Raw genomic sequence first — 16826 nt, forward strand, 5'->3', positions numbered from 1 at the left:
TGTGACAGCCTGATCAGACCTCACAGGATTTTAATGTCAATATTAATGTAAATAGCTAATGCATTAAATGTTAAGTATCAATGTTAATAAGTATTTGTTTTAAATTGTGAATGTGCTTGTGTGTGTGTATAGAGGCCAAGCATGTTACACTGTGTTAAGTATAGGATTAGATTGTATCACTAGAACTAAAAGCCTTTCTGTATGCAGGTCCTCTATATGCTTGTTACATTGAAATCACTGTATTTCCTGTACATAGTCTGTGTCTTTTATTTTGCTGTGCCATTCGACTGCATGTAATTCTACTGTGTTTTCTTATGTTCTATGCATTATTTCTTCCTTTACTAAATTTCCTGTAACTTCTGATCTCTTTTAAATAAATATTTCTTTTGTTTTCGAAGAATTGCTGCTTGTGTGTCTATTCTTAAGTGGACAGTTGTATCCGTGTCCTTTCAGGGGTTAGCAAGGCAAGCTTGCTCTGGGGAGCCCTATGCAGTTCAGAGACAAGCCCCCTGATAATACTCTGGCAGTTCCTTTAGGGCGGGTCACACCCTTGTTTACCCTTTAGTTAAAATTAGACAATTTTGTAGGTAATACCCTAAGATTTTGACATCAATTATAACATCCCCTCTGTTCAGAAACCAGCTGGCTCATTTTTACAGTGTTTGGAACTTAATTACCACAGATAACTAGATACTAAGCATTGTTAGATTGGGTTATGCTATATAGTTCTTCTCCACCTATCCTCCACACCCCCAACCTCGTCCCTCTCCAGGGACCCCTCTCACAAGACACTGCTCCTTCAGCGGGTTGAATCTCCGCTGGCTCTATGGGCTACAGAAAAGGTTCCCCCACAAAGCACTGAAGACAGGGGTTCTACTCCTTGTATTTCCTGATCCCCAAACCTAAGGGAGGGATGAGACCTAACCTTGACCTCCACGATCTCAACAAATACATCAGATGTGTGAGATTCTCTATGGTCACCAGAGCAACCATCCTCCCTGCTTTAAGTCACAGTGACTAGTTTGCTGCCCTGAACCTTCAGGATGCTTGTGTCCAGATAGCAATCTTTATGAACCATAGGAGGTTCCTCTGGTTTGTTGCAGCTGGCCCGTACCTTTTGGCCTGTCTTCCACTTCCTGAGTTTTTTACCAAGTGTATGACTGTGGTAACAGCATACCTCAGGAAGAGGGGAATTGATATCTTACCATATCTGGATGATTGGTTATTGAGGGACAAGTCCAGAAAGGAAGTCTTCTCTCATGTTTGCTTCACACTACACCTACTCAATCATCTAGGTCTCATCCTAAACAGCAGAAAGTCAATGTTGGTTCCAACTCAAAGAATTCAGTTCACTGGAGTCCTGCTAAACTCTGCAAGTTTGAGAGCATTTCTGCTGACCGAGTGATTCCAGGTGGTTCGCCACCTCTGTCTGGAACTGCAGTTTCAACTTTCAACCACAGCCTGAGGCTGCGAGGCCATATGGCTGCATCCACACAGGTAGTCCAGTATGCCAGGCTGCTCCTGTATCTTCTTCAGAGGTGGCTGAAGTTAATCTATTGTTCAATTCATCCCTAGGACAGGTTGGCCAACTCCCCCCACTAATTCTGGATGCATTCTGGTGGTAGACAATTCAGGACAATGTGTCCCAGGAAATTCCTTTCACTCAATCCCCACTGACCGGGACTATAGTCACCGATGGGTTTGGAGAGCTCATCTGGGATCAATGAAAGCTCAAGGCCTGTGATCAGAACAGCAAGCTTTTCTGCATATCAATGTCTTGGCGCTTCCTGCCATCTACAATGCCTGTCAGACCTTTGAAGAGCACATCAGGGACTCAGCAGTTCTCATACTCACTGACAATGCCATGGAGAGCACATTCCAACTTGCTGTGTCAGGTGTAATCAGGCTCTGGCAGTTTTGCATTGGGGAAAACATTATCCCTGTGGCTGATAACTTACCTGGGATCCATAATCACATGGTGGATCACCCCAGAAGAAACTCCTCCATTAATCACAAGTGGTCTGTGAAACCCAGCATCCTATAGACCATTTTTGCAGTCTTTGAGGCATCCTGATGATTGACCTGTTCACCTTGAGAGATAACAAGAAATGCCAGCTGGGATCATAGACTGGGCTCATTGACCAATAATTTTCAACTGACCTCTATCATATCCCTCCTTAGTCATCTCTTTCCCAAGCTGAACAGACCCAACAAAGGAAGTATTGGACTGGGAGAGGGATCCTGACTGAAAGGAATTCAGCCAGTAAGATTGCTGAAACATGTGGTAAGAGAGACTTTGCTTTGAATTTACTCAGACAACGTCTACACTACAAAATTAAGTTGACTTAAGTTAGTCAATCTACAACCACCAAAATAATTAAATCAGCTCTTTTTGTCAACACTCGGTTCTTTCTGTCTGCGGTGCACATTCTCACCAGGAGCACTTGCACTGATTTAAGTGGGGCACTGACAGCCAGAGCCCGCCGCCCTGGGGATGACAGCCAGAACTGTCAGCCCTGGGGCAGTGGTGCTCTGAGCGTTAGCACTGCACCTGTTTGCTAGTACTGAAGTTAAGCTTACCTGATTGCGTCTGGAGCCTTTTTTTTTTTTAAATCGACATTAGGTACCCCCCCCAGTCATCTGGTACAGAGACTAATTTAAGTGATAGGTTACATGCCACAATTATTCATCTGCAATTTCATATCTGAGATCCTTCAGAACTCTTGGTTGATTACCATGTGGTCCTGGTGACTTATTACTGTTTAATTTTATTGATTTGTTCCAAAACCTCCTCTATAGACCCTCAAGCAGAGACAGTTCCTCAGAATTGTCACCTAAAAAGAATGGCTCTGGTGAGAGAATCTCCCTCATGTCCTCTGTAGTAAAGACTGATGCAAAGAATTTATTTAGCTTCAATACAATGGCTTGTCTTACTTGAGTGCTCCTTTAGTACCTCGATCATCCAGTGGCCCCACTGATTGCTTGGCAGACATCCTGCTTTTGATCCTCTTTAAAAAAAATGTTGCCGTTAGTTTTTTTGTCTTTTGCTAATTGCTCTTCAAATTCTTTTTTGGCCTGCCTAATTATACTTTTACACTTGATTTGCCAGTTTGTGTTCCTTTCTATTTTTCTTGGTAGGATTTGACATCAAATTTTAAATGATACCTTTTTGCCTCTAACCACCTCTTTTATTCTGTTGTTTAGTCATGGTGGCTTTTATTTATTTATTTTTTTTGGTCCTCTTACTGTTTTTTTTATTTGGGGCATACATTTAATTTGAGCTTCTGCTATGGTGTTTTTTAAAAGTTTCCATGCAGCTTGCAGGCATTTCATTCTCGTGACTGTTCCTTTTAATTTCCATTTAACTAGCTTCCTCATTTTTGTGTAGTTCCCCTTTTTGAAGTTAAATGCTATTGGGAAAGGCTTCTTTGATTTTTCCCCTCCCCCAGCCTTGCACAAGGATGTTAAGTTTAATTACATTATTACAGAGTGGTTCAGCTATATTCACCTCTTGAACCAGATTCTGTGCACCACTTAGGACTAAATCAAGAATTGCCTCTCCCCTTATGGGTTCCGGGACTGGCCACTCCAACAAGCAGTCATTAATGGTGTCAAAAAATTTTATCTCTGCATCCCGTCCTGAGGTGACATGTACCCAGTCAATATGGGAATAGCTGAAATCCACCATTCTTGAGTTTTCTTTTTTTGTAGCCTCTCTAATCTCCTTGAGCATTTCACAACCACCATCACCATCCTGGTAGGTAGTATGTTCCTACTGTTATACTCTTATTATTTGAGTATGGAATTTCTACCCATAGAGATTCTATGGTAGTTTGATTCATTTAAGATTTTTACTGCATTGGACTCCATGCTGTCTTTCACAGCCAAGTGGAAGTGGTTCGCGATATGGTCATTAGCCTGGGGAGTCCAACCAAAACTAGCTTTCATTCAAGACATCTAGGAGTACCTGTTACACCTTCAGTCTTCTGGTCTTGCACTTAGTTTATTGAGAGTCCACTTGGCAGCGATTTTGATATTTCAACTGCCCATCCAGTGTTTTCAAACTCTGAAGCACTGAGGTTTTTGAAAGGAGTCACTTTCAAGAAAGTTAAAGAGCCATTTCCTTTGTGGGGACCTTATAGTGTCTTAGTGGCTCTTCGAGGGCCTCTGCCAACTTCTTTTTTCTTGCTTCTGTGACAGAAAACTTCCTTCCTGGGGCGATAACGTCTGCAAGGAGAGGGATAAGTTGCAGGCTTTAATGATGCAATGATACTTCCATGCAATTTTCTAAAGACAAAGTAACCTTGCCACCAAACTCTAGGTTTTTCTCCAAAGTGGTTTCCCAGTTTCTCTTGAACCAAACTGTCTGCTGCATTCAACCCTAGAGGGTAAATCTCTTCACAAGATGGATGTCAGGTGATGTTTAGTTTTATTCTGGATAGGACCAAACCTTTCCATTCCTCATCTTGTTTGTTTGTTTCATATGCTGACCAAATGAAGGGACACGCAGTCTCTTCACAAACTGTCTCCAGATGGATAGCATCTGTATCATGACAGTATATAAAGTAGCCCTGGCTACACCTCTTCAAAGGGTGCAAGCTAATTCCATGAGAGCCCAGGTGATGATGATGGCATTTCTAAGTGACATTCCTATATTGGACATTTGCAGGGCTGCCACTTGGTCCTCTGTACAAACCACTGTGCCATTACTGCTGCATCCAGGTCAGATGCAAACTTTCGGAAGGCAATCCTGAGTCTTTGTTTGAATGGACTCCAAATCCCACCTCCTCTGAATAATGTCTGTGAGTCCTCTCAGTAGAATACACAGCTGCATCGACTTGAAAAAGAAAATAATGGTTGCCTACCTCTAACTGTTGTTCTTTGAGATGTGATGCAGATGTGTATTTCGGACGCACCTTCCATCCCCTTTGCAGCGAGGTCTGTATTTCTGGTTTTTGGTGGGAGGGGTTCAGTGTGGTGCTGCCCTTATATGGGCAGGGGAAGGGCTAGGGCTGCAAGGTGTGAGTGCCACCCCACGGGTACTGCTAGGTAAAGTTCTCTGGCTCCAGCGCACTGCATGCGTGTACACCTAATACACTTCTACAATCACATCTCGAAGACCAATGGTTACAGCAAACACCTACCTGTATGCTTAACTTTGCCTGCTCGAGCAGCACTACTGAAGTCAATGGGACTACTTAATGCATAAGTGTTTGTAGGATCTCGGACTGATAGCTGAGATTTAAAGAAAGTTATACTAACTTTTTTTCATTTGCTATTTGTGAGGTTGTTAATTTTAAGGGCCAAATTCTGTCCAGACTTAGACCAGTGCAATTTCATTGCTTTCAAGGTGGCTTCATGGACATAAATGAGGGCAGAATATAATCCAGAATTTCCCCATTTTTTTTTTCCAAATAGACTGTGCTACTACTATCTTCCAACATCACCAGGTAAAGCACTGTCCTCTTCCCCCTGGTTCCTGGTAGCTGCTTCAGTCTGGCTTTTCCAGATTGATTTAACTTCATAAATGGACAACAATAATCAGGACAACAACAACAAGGGTGAAGAAAATGAATAAAAATATAATTTTTAAAAGTTATTTTAGATTAACCCTGTGCAGACATTGAAGCTGGAAAAAAAAGAATCAGCAGAGGGGCCTGCCTGAAATATGTACATGCTGACTCTGAATAGGCTCAGCCAACCAGCAGCTCCTAAATCTTAATAAATGCTGAATTCTTTATTGCTTTTCTTGGCAGATCATAAGAGTATACAGCAGCCTGCAATGTCACTCAGTAATATAGACACACACCTTATTAGTGTTTAGGTATCGGCAGTCCACTCAGGGGTTTTTCAGAAGAGAAAGCAGAGACCTTGGAACTACATAAACCCCAGAAAACTTCAAGTCAAACTTAGAGGGTTTCCAAGGAGCTGTATACTATACCATTATCACCTGCGCTTTCCAGTATTTTCCCCTGTTCCAAACCCCTTTATAAAAAGCCAACCACCTCTAATACACTCTCCCATACATACTCTCATCCTGCTAACCAAGTCAGTTTTAGCAACAAGCTGTACTTCATCACAAGTTTAATACATTGAGTACAGTAAAAGGTGGCTTGGGTGACCAGGTTCAGCTGTACAGACAGTGATACTAGCTGGCACTTTTCAAGTTATTAAATCCCTATCAGTTCCCTCCAGCAACAATAAATTCCCAATACTTCAAACCTCTCCTTGATGACACAATCCTCCTAATCACAAAATCCATCTATGGGCTCTTGCCCTGTCAGCAATAACTGTACTTCCTGGTGTGCCTGGCTGGTTATTACAATGGTTGCCAACAGGCATCACATTAGTTAATGGAAGCTGATTTGCAACCTTATCACCTTCTGTTTCAAACTGCCAACTTTCTGAAAAGTTCACCAACAGGGCTGAAATTTCCTACACTTTATCTCTATTTAGAGGTTAATATTTTTGGAAAGGCTCAGTGAAATCTCTTCAGCTATATGTTCATTGTGAAAGGATGTAAACTGAATTTATTTCATAGCAAATGAATTGTTCTTTTTATTTTTAAATGGCATGGGAGTAGGAATCATACAAAATGACTAACCCTTGTCTATAATGAGTAGCATTTGCTCTGGGCAGTTTGAAAATATTTGGCTAGTTGTAGTACTAGTCGTGTAACTAAGAAGGGCTAGATTGTTCCTCTTAGTCACAGCACCTGTGTTGGGTGGAGTGCAGAGCTGTACTGCTGTATTGGGAGGCATCATAGTCCAGAGAGATAGAACACCCTCCACATCTCCCTGGAGCAGTGGGAGGGGGGATGGTAATCTATGACATCGCTTTAAAAGATGCAACATACTCATCAAAGTGCATGGAGGTGTAGCCATGGCTCTGCCTTCTCCCTGCTCCCTTTCTTGTACGTAGTCGGTCTTGTGCTGACTTGACTGCTGGCGCCGCAATTCTGGATCACAAGTATATGAGCCACACAAGAAGGGTGGGATGCCCCTTGCTCCCTCCCTTTCTCCTGCCCCATCTTAACTGCACAGCTGGTTACAGGGGGCTATAATCTAGCCCTAATTTATTTACTGTTGTCTTAAATTCCCCCCCTCGCCTCTCCCCAAACACACTTGACATTCTCCACTAACTTTAGATAAATTTTGCTGGCCTGGGAAACTTAACAAGGAAGGCACAGATTGTGTGCTAGGTAGATTTTCCAGAATTGTCCCAGTTAATAAAAGTCCTTTAATCTTCAGAATAACATAGGACTGTTTCTTGGATCCTTCCACGGCTTCTGTCCACAAGTGGAAAGAGCCCATTTTCAGTGTCTCGCTCTTTCCAACAATGATCTGTATTCAGCTTCATTTCACCATTCCTTGGACTTGTTCTTGCTGAGAAACCTGAGCTAAATTATGCAGCCTTTTTTCTTTCAGGGAGAATGATACATTCCTCAGCTGCTGCTTCCAGCTAATGGTCACACGGAGCTCTAAACCACTGCTAGAAATTAGGTTTTGTATAAATGAATATTCCATGCAAAAAGCTACATTAACCCTTTGTGTTGCGATTCACTACATTAACAAAAAGTTAAAATACTCTGCATGCCAATGAAGTCAATTTACAGCAGCTGAGGATCTGCCCTGTCCTTGCTAAGCAACCTAGAGAAGTTTCTGTGCAGACCCCCACCAGCTGCAGCTCATCTCTTGTATAATTTCATAGCTGGAAACAGAACCCTGATATTCGGAGCCTCAGTTGTGTAGTTTAGCTTCCTCACTCCTCTGTATAAATATCAATGTTTGCCCTGGTTGTGATATGAATCTGATGAAACCCAGACTTTTTCTATTCTGGCAAATCAATCATTTAAGCTCTTGGTTTGTATCTATCACCAAACCACCACATATGTGGCAGCTGATGTTGCATGATGTTTTCTGAATTGTGTCTAATTTTTGTAGTAGAATATGTCTATACTGTGGTTGAACAGCCTCTTAGTAGCATACTACAAACTTTCAAGCATTATTTCTTTCCAGGTCCCAGGCAACATGATGGGAGAATTTCACTTAAATGTAGCATTGCTCTGCCAAGTCTTTCCCTCTAGGGTGAAGCGCTGGCATTTTGGCAAACAAAGGTCAGATTAATAATGAGAGGGCAACTGTGTATGAATCTGTCTCCATTTATCAAGACTCAGAGGAGAAGTGCTCATGGATTTTTTTTTTAATTGAAAACAGGATGCAAAAATTTTCAAAGAAGTTGAGAAACTGAAGTAATTTTTTTTATTTTAAGTTTTTATTGCATTTTATATAAGCAAGCCAACAAAGCGCATATGTAGCTCTTCCAAAAAATGAACTGAAGGGGGAAAGAAAGGAAGATGCAAAGACGAAAGGTGGGTGAGAGGATTTAGTGACAGAAGAGCACATAAGGTTGAAGTGTGATGCTGGGGTTTACAATATAATGAATCATTACCATCCATACTGAGGAATAAAGAAAATCTGCTTTCAAATAGAATCAGTTAAATATTTAGTATGCACTCCTTTCCAAGGAAGCCAAATCATGAAATTCACACATCCAGTACACTATGGGTAGGGTTATTGAAGTCTTCCATCTCTGTAGGCTCTAGGGAGGCATGGAGAAGCCAGTGTTCTTGATAGTCCTTGAGATTTAGAGGGTTGCCCACCATATCAATAACTGTGGAGTGAATGAGACACTTGGAAAATGAGGGAAATCCTAGAAAACATTTCCCAAAATCCTTTACATATGCAGTATTTCCACAGCACATTCATCAGTGTGTCTCCTGGAATCTGACAGTAACAGCTGGCACTGGTGTCTTTAATGGTCTTAAACATTCTTGTTGGAGGCCAATGGAGATGGTATTTTCTGTTGTATAAAGTCCAGGGGGGGATCTTTTAATAGTAAAACCAAACAGTTCATAGAGTGTATGAGACTGTAAACTTTAGGTCTCTGCCCCATATTGTTTTGAAAGGCTGGTCTACGAGGAACTCATAAAGCTGCTTAAACAATTTAAAGTTGAGTTCTTGGGCACCCAACAGCATCACTATAAAGTGTATTTAATGCATGCGACTAATGCTATATAAATCAATAAATTATATAATGGGATTAGGTAAGATCTCTTTAAAGAGAACATGAACTCTTTCATCAGACAAAAAGTCTGTTTTAAAGACAAAATTATTCCATTTACAGGCTGGGAGAAGAAGAGCTCAACCCAACTGTAAACACTTTCCAGCTGCTCTTCCTCTTCCTAGTTAATTATGCATTACCTTATTTAAACAAACAGGCAGAATCTTTTCAGAAGCCTCATATTAGCATTTAAAACAAACCACCAACTAGTTCATATTTGAACGGCATTTCAACAAGTTTGTCTTGTGTGACCAGAAAGCCTACCCCTCAGCTGAGCTATTCCTACATTACAGTGTAGCTTTCTTCTAAGCTGCTCACAGGAACCAAGATTTCCATGTGTTTTGAATGCATCTTTATAGTAGAGTCCAGCTGAGTGCAAAATATGTCCCTGGCTTGTAACCATTCCTGGTCACAAGGACTCCTTCTTGGGGTAGGTCTTATCACATTCTGGTGACATCTTAAGCAAGACATGGATATTCATGAGTCCCTTTTTCCTCTCTAAAATCACCAGAATCTGTCCTTTACTCACTATCTTCACTGCTAAAGCTCTTAGTCATCTCTCACCTTTTCTTCTCCATCTTCCAGTGTATCCAAAACACTGAAACTAACATCATTTTCTTCATTCTTTGCTCTTAAACCTCTTACTGGATTCCTATTTACTGCATGCAATTCAAGCTCCTCAACACTACCTCCAAGGCGTTAAATAATTTTCCCCCTCCCTCATCTGAGCTTTCTCCCTCTCTCAGTCCCTCAATTCCTCCCAGTCCTTTTACCCCATCTCTTTCTTCCAGTCTTGGTGTTGTACCTTCATGCTGCCCCTTACGTTTGAAACATTCTCCCTTTCCTTGTTGCAAATGACCCCTCTCCTTCAAGTCCCTCACTCTACAGTCATGACTGACATAGCAAAAATGAGTGACTTGAATCTAATGGTCACTGGAGTTAAATACTAACATGAGAAATGGAGATTCTAACGGTACTGGGGGCTTTGTTTTATGCTCATTCATAAAATACCAAGCAGCTGCACTGTAACTGTTGGGTCTTCAGGTGCCACCCATCTTATACTGTGTTTTGCGTACAATAATGGCAAGAACAGTGAGCGGGCTAATGGATGAGTACAAAGGACACACTGATGAAAGAAAGGTAGGATACCCTGTCCTTCCTGTAGAAGCTTCCTTGAAATGAGTGCTGCTATTCAGAAGATTCATCTATGAAGTTTAGTTTTGTGGCCAATACAAAACAATGGTAATATATGAATGTGCTATTCGTTCACATATTTATTCGGAAATCTTGAATACACATTTTCCTATTCACTGCCCAGAACCTTTCTGGGTTCAGGTTAGCAGAGGGTTCGTTTATATATAGAACCAGATTTTTTTATACCCTTGCTCAGGATGAATAGTCCCTTACATCACTAGAAATCAGTGGGGGTCACTTGTGAAGTTAAGGTACCACATATCAAGGACAAGTGTATGCGAATATCGCCCATAGCTATTTATGTGCATGCTTTCAAACGTACTGTAGATTTTAGCTTGACTGTACTAATTATTTGTGGCATGGCTACATGCATGTGGATGTACCTTCAGTAACTGGAGTTACAGTTGAAATTAAGCACCTGTAAAGTCAGCATAGGAGGAGTAACTGCATGTGAATTTCTGTGGTCAGCAGTTAAGACACGCTCCTACCCTGAAATATCTTGGTGTGACTTTACATCACATACCACCATCACCTGAAGAATACCCATGACAGAATAAAGATGCATGTAAATCTCATTCAGAAACTCAAAGGAATGACCTGGGGAGCTGCTGTAAAAACTCTACAGACCTCTTTACTGGTCCTTGTATACTCCAGGAGTGGTGGAAGCCCCCAAAAGTGGGGGGGGGCCACCGGGGACTGAACAGTGGCCCTGCCCCTCTGCACTGCCCCTTCTCCCCGAGGTCCTGCCCTCAGACCTCCCATTCCCCCCAAAGCCCTGCTCCTACACCACATCTTTCCCCAAAGCCCCACTCCCCCCTCTCCCCATTGTCACTCGCCCTTACAGTGAGTAAAAAGTGATGGGGCCATGGCCCCCTAGTTTCCCCCTATTCCAGTGGCCCCAGTATACTCTATTACAGAATACACCTCAGAATACTACAGGATCACCTGTCTGGACACATAGCTCCCATACAACACTTGTCATTTCTCAAATTAATAACAGTGTGCAGATCATTACAAGCACAGTAAAATCAACCCCACAACCATACTGGTGCACAGCCACCCAAACTCTTCAAAACATGCAAATCCCTTGGGAGATCCATCGTATTCAAGAGAACAAGGATCTTCCAATACATGAAGACCTAAATAACATACCAAGACTCTGACTCAAATCCCGGAAACCTTTCTGGCTTGCAGCACAAGTACTCAAAGACTTGGGATTTCCCCCATAATATCAATGACAAGCAAGGTGGAAGGATGCCAAAGTCCTGAATAAATAGCTCCTTAAAGACCCCGCTGAGATCACAATGACTTTTCACTCCCATGGAAAATATGGTCCATTTTGGTAGATGCCCCTATTTCATAAATGGGGATTGAGACACAACCCTGTGTGTGACTTCAGTAATGGACTTCTCATCAGTCGATGTCCCAAATGATCATATCCTGGAGGAATCTGTGCCATCCACTCCGCATCACCTGTAGCAGTCAAATGGATCACCAACCTAGACTTGTACATCTAACAGTGCTGTTTTTAAGACACATGAAACAAGAAGTACGGGAAACTTATAATCAACATGTTAAGCTAATGGGCCAGACTGTCAGGCCCCTGCATAATAAACTTTGCAGCAAATGCACACAGAAGGCTAGTTATGTGTCACTACATTAAGCCTCATTCTTCACCTCACATTTCTTGCCTTTCCTCTGTGATTTAGCAAAATGCTTAAGCACATGCTAACTTGAAGCCTACATAGTCCTACTGAAGTCAATGGCACTACTCCTGTGCTTAAAGTTAGGCATGTGCTTACGCGCTTTGTAGAATCAGAGCCTTAATGACTATTTCTGGCTATATTTATAAATTGCAATAATGCCTTAACCAGCATTTGATCTGGTCAGACATGAAAAGGGGAACACTGATGGGTGATATTAACCAACTTAACGGAACAATTCCTTGATGTTTTTGACAGCATGAAACCATCAAGATTCAGTAATGATCTCTAGAAAAGAGACCATCAGAGTTTCAGAGTAGTGAGGATCCCGTAACAGATACAAAACACTACTCTTAAGAAAACCTCCACGCTGTCCTGGGTGAATCAAAACTGTGCCATAGCTGAAATTGTTGTAAAACTCTGGCAGCAGTCTTAACTGGGGAAGACCCTGGGAACAGAATAGCTCAGGATCAGGCCAATGTAATTTACTGGATTATTAATAGAAGTCCTGATGGGATTGGGATCAAGACCTAAATGTGTACTTTAAACTACAAAATTGTAATATAAATAGTTAATGAGAGGATGATGACTTTTCCAGTTTCTGGCTTTCTAGTGTTCTAAAGGGTTGGTATCACTGTATTTTGATCTATGAATACCCCACTCCCACCCCAGATTTGGTCCTGGAGGCCCTCCTACAGTTTTGGCTCTCCTACTGAGTTGTTCCCTCTCCACCCTCTGCAGATGGACCCATTGGGAAAGTAGGTAGGATCTTCGCATGACTTTGGATTTACCTGATATGACATCCCAGCTATTGGGACACAATGTTTCATCTAAACTGCTCTGGTTAGCTGTTTGCCATCTCTGATAACAGGCATTTTCCCAGTCCTTACCCCAAACCATAAGGTAATGATAAGGGTACAGAAATTAAAATTTAAATCTAAAAGGAAATATAAATTAAAATTTTGTAAAACTATTGAGCAGGGCATGTTATATGTTTATAGCCAATCCTATTGTGTTTTATAGCTAAACTTAATTCCATACTGCACATGCTAAACAGTGATATTTTAACTAAACAATAACTCTTAGTGGCAATTTTTTTCCCAAATATGCAAGAGATCCTCTCTCATTGAGAGCCAGCAGATATTTCCATCTTTTAAAGTTCATAGTTTAGGCTATCCATGTACAAATGGGGAGGGGCGCACCTTCAGCTGCTTTTAAAGCCATATTAATCTCACACCTGGTTAACTTTAAAACACCCACATGAATTTCATTCATTCATTTAAAAAAAATTATCCTTCCAAATTTCCAGCATTCAAATATAGAAAGTTTCAAATCAAAAGAAGAATGTTTTGAGATAGATATAAGTATATACGAAGCCAGGGGAGGGGACAGAAAGAAATCTACATGTAGCCTTAACAAAAGCAAATGCTACCATGGAGACTTGTTCTTTCAAGAGCAGACTAACTGCTGAGCCCAGATGTGCTATCAACATTCCACTACAGAAGTTCTCAGAGGAGGGACAAGAAAATGCAGTTCATATAACAAGCTCTCGTTAGAGAGAAATGAAAGACAAATGATAGAAAAAAGTGTAGGGCAAAATATCCATTGACTTCTGTGAAGTTATGCTGTAGCATTATATAATTAAGCTTCTAGATTAAATATATTGAAATGGGGAGAAGCAGGGTTGAACAGAAAAGCATATGTCTGAGAAAGGGGATGGAGAGGGTGGTCATCAGGTCCCCTGCAGTGAGAACAGCATCAGTATACTGTATATGCTTAATTGTCATGGTATTAAGGGCCTTCTAGTATTCTGGGGGCCCGCTTTTAGGTGTCTAAAAAAAATCCAAAATCTTCTCTCTTATTGAGTACTACAAGTTACCTATATCACAGCCCCTGGGATGTAACCATAACCTTTCAATCCCAGTGAACTGCAAACAAGAGAGATTTTGTTTATATGGTAGAAAAATGTTCTGCCCAAGGGGAACTCATATTACCCCTAAGAATAGTGCTTTTATGCTTATATATATATATATATATATATATATATATATATATATGCTGCTTCTGCTGCCCATGTGTTTTTCTGACGTATAAAAAATAAAGAAAAGGACACTTTAATCCCATATTTTTAAAATCAGTGTAAATAAAGGCTCAAATTAAAATGGATCTATGACAAATTTTTAAAAAAGAAGAAAAACAGGATCTAATTAAGTGTAGCAAAAAAGCTATTCCCATACCACATAATAAGGATCCCTTTTTACAATAAATACCGTTATTAAACTTGCTCTTTATGGAAGGTTTTCTGAAGTTCAGAGTTTCTCCGAAGTAATTTGCAAGGTTGAAATCAGACTATTTTAGTTGGACTCAGTGTCTGGTGCTGGTTTGAACAGAAAAATACACTGTTAAAAGATATCTGTTTTTAAGCTGCAGTGTTTTATAACTGTGGTTGCTGGCTATTCATTTTTGTATATGTGTTGACAGATTATTTTTGCAGAGATAATTTGCACTGCAGCTGTGTCATAACAGCAATATCATAGAACTATTTTTTTTGATCAAGCTGATAATTCTCTTAACTCACCACTTTTCACTGGCTTTTTCCTCTGTTCAAACATTATTTGAAACGTTTGTTATTTTCTACCTAAAAGCCTGGGTAAAACAATTGGATTTCAGCAGTTAGCTTGCATTTGCCTTGAAAAAAATTAGAAAAATTCCCCAGCGTTGCTCTAGCAGCTGTAGCTGTGCTGGGGTGTATTCGAAATGGTATTTAAAATGACAAGCAATCACGTTAAGTGTGAAGGATTTTCTGGTTCTGCTTGCAAGTGGCAGGGAGCTCTGAGGAATTTGTGTGATCTGAGTCATCTGAGCCAGCCTAGGGAAAGGTAGGGTGCATTGGACCTTTCTGTTTTTATGAAGCAGCCTGCTTTCTCTCTCTCTGCTTTGGGATTCTTATGTGTTATCATTGTGAATTCTAAGAAATAAAGTATTGTTACATTGCAATCTTCCAGCAAGAGTATTTATCTAACTTCTCTGTATGTATGCCATGAACATAACAATTGTGTTATGATAGACCTGGCAGCAGCGTTTTTACCACAGAATCAGCTAACACTGCTTAGAGCAGGTCTAAGTGACCTATAATAAGAACACCAGCAGATTTAGGCTAGAAGTCACTCCATTGGTAGCACTTGTGGGGCTGCACCCGAGTGTCTGTGGAAGGTTTTCAGAAAATCAGCAGAGTAGACAAGGCTTCATAGTGCAGGTGTATTATACAGCTATGGATGCATGACTATACAGTTTCTCACACACGCACACACACACACACACACACACACCCCAGCTATTCAGTTACCTGCACTCTGGTTGTGGGTTGTGATTTGCATCAGCTTTCTATAGTTATTCTCGGTAACTGTACACAGTATATGACTCCCAGTATTTTGACCGGCCAATAAAAGTATTTGCATAACTGTTCAGTTGCTTCTTAATAACTATATAGTGAACGCACAAGTGCCTGTATTCACTCTGGTTATTGTAATTTCTCTGCTCTGATTGGGTCCTCGACTCAGAAGTGTGACACTGCTTGACACAGTTGCCACCTCAGTTTCCCACTGTTGATTCAAAAACTAACTATATTAAGTGGGATTAAAAGTATTCACCATCAGCCTTGGTATTTTCTTCCAATATATACTGTAATAGTAGCCAAGTGGCAGGAATATAACCTTTTGTAATCCTTGTCATATGAGTGACGAGGAAATAAAAACCAGTCTTTTACAAATCACGCTTTATTACAAGTATCTCATCCTCCAGCCTCCAAGTTTATTCAGCCCTGGATCTGGTTATTGCTTTGCACAGAGGAAGCATCCTCAAGTTATGATTATAATATATTCTGTAAAATCCATATTTACTAGAGATAGAATCCAAATTCCACCCTCAGTTACACTGGTGTAGTTCCAGTGATTTCAACCCCAATTCACATGGATGTCAACAGAATAAAGCCCAAGCCATATAGAAAGGAATTTAAACACACAAGGCCAGATCTTCAGCTGGTGTAGATCAGCAGAATGCCATTGAAGTCAATGGAGCTACCCCAATTTACACAAGCTGAGGATTGGACACAGTTAATTTGGGATACATAAAAATAAAATAAGAGCCTTTAGTAAAAGTACTAGAAATGCTAGTCTTTACTTTTGATAACACTAAAATATAATGATCTGATTAATAACTGCTGAATTACAATGGAAACGCTGTTGAAGTGGTCTTGACACCCACATTAACCTCGCATGAATTCTGCATGCTTAAGGTTTTCACAGTAAGGGCCACATTTTCAAAAACAGCCTTTCCTGTGCTGGGTTTTGTGTGCAATCATTTGCACGTGTAAACTGAGTAGTTAGACATATAGCTACTCTGTTAACTTGCATAATGACAGGTTTCAGAGTAACAGCCGTGTTAGTCTGTATTTGCAAAAAGAAAAGGAGTACTTGTGGCACCTTAGAGACTAACCAATTTATTTGAGCATAAGCTTTCGTGAGCTACAGCTCACTTCATCGGATGCATACCGTGGAAACTGCAGCAGACTTTATATATACACAGAGAATATGAAACAATACCTCCTCCCACCCCACTGTCCTGCCCCTCTGCCATGTACATTGGTCAAACTGGACAGTCTCTATGTAAAAGAATAAATGGACACAAATCAGATGTCAAGAATTATAACATTCATAAACCAGTCGGAGAACACTTCAATCTCTCTGGTCACGCAATCACAGACATGAAGGTCGCTATCTTAAAACAAAAAAACTTCAAATCCAGACT

General features: G+C 40.7%; 1 long non-coding RNA gene across 2 annotated transcripts in view; it reads right to left on the reverse strand.

Moving 5' to 3' along the window:
• LOC144930661 (uncharacterized) overlaps nucleotides 1-16826 on the reverse strand; it is a 69916-nt gene that overhangs the window by 39350 nt on the left and 13740 nt on the right. Inside the window, exon 3 of one of the 2 annotated variants that reach the window (XR_013635964.1) lies at nucleotides 8324-8673. The exons of the other annotated variant lie outside the window; for it this stretch is intronic. This is a non-coding gene — a long non-coding RNA (uncharacterized LOC144930661). Of the gene's footprint in view, nucleotides 1-8323; nucleotides 8674-16826 lie in introns of those variants that run through there. 2 annotated transcript variants of the gene reach the window in all.

The sequence above is a fragment of the Lepidochelys kempii genome, chromosome 6 (genome assembly GCF_965140285.1).
Source record: "Lepidochelys kempii isolate rLepKem1 chromosome 6, rLepKem1.hap1, whole genome shotgun sequence".
In the NCBI taxonomy this organism is placed as follows: domain Eukaryota; kingdom Metazoa; phylum Chordata; order Testudines; family Cheloniidae; genus Lepidochelys; species Lepidochelys kempii.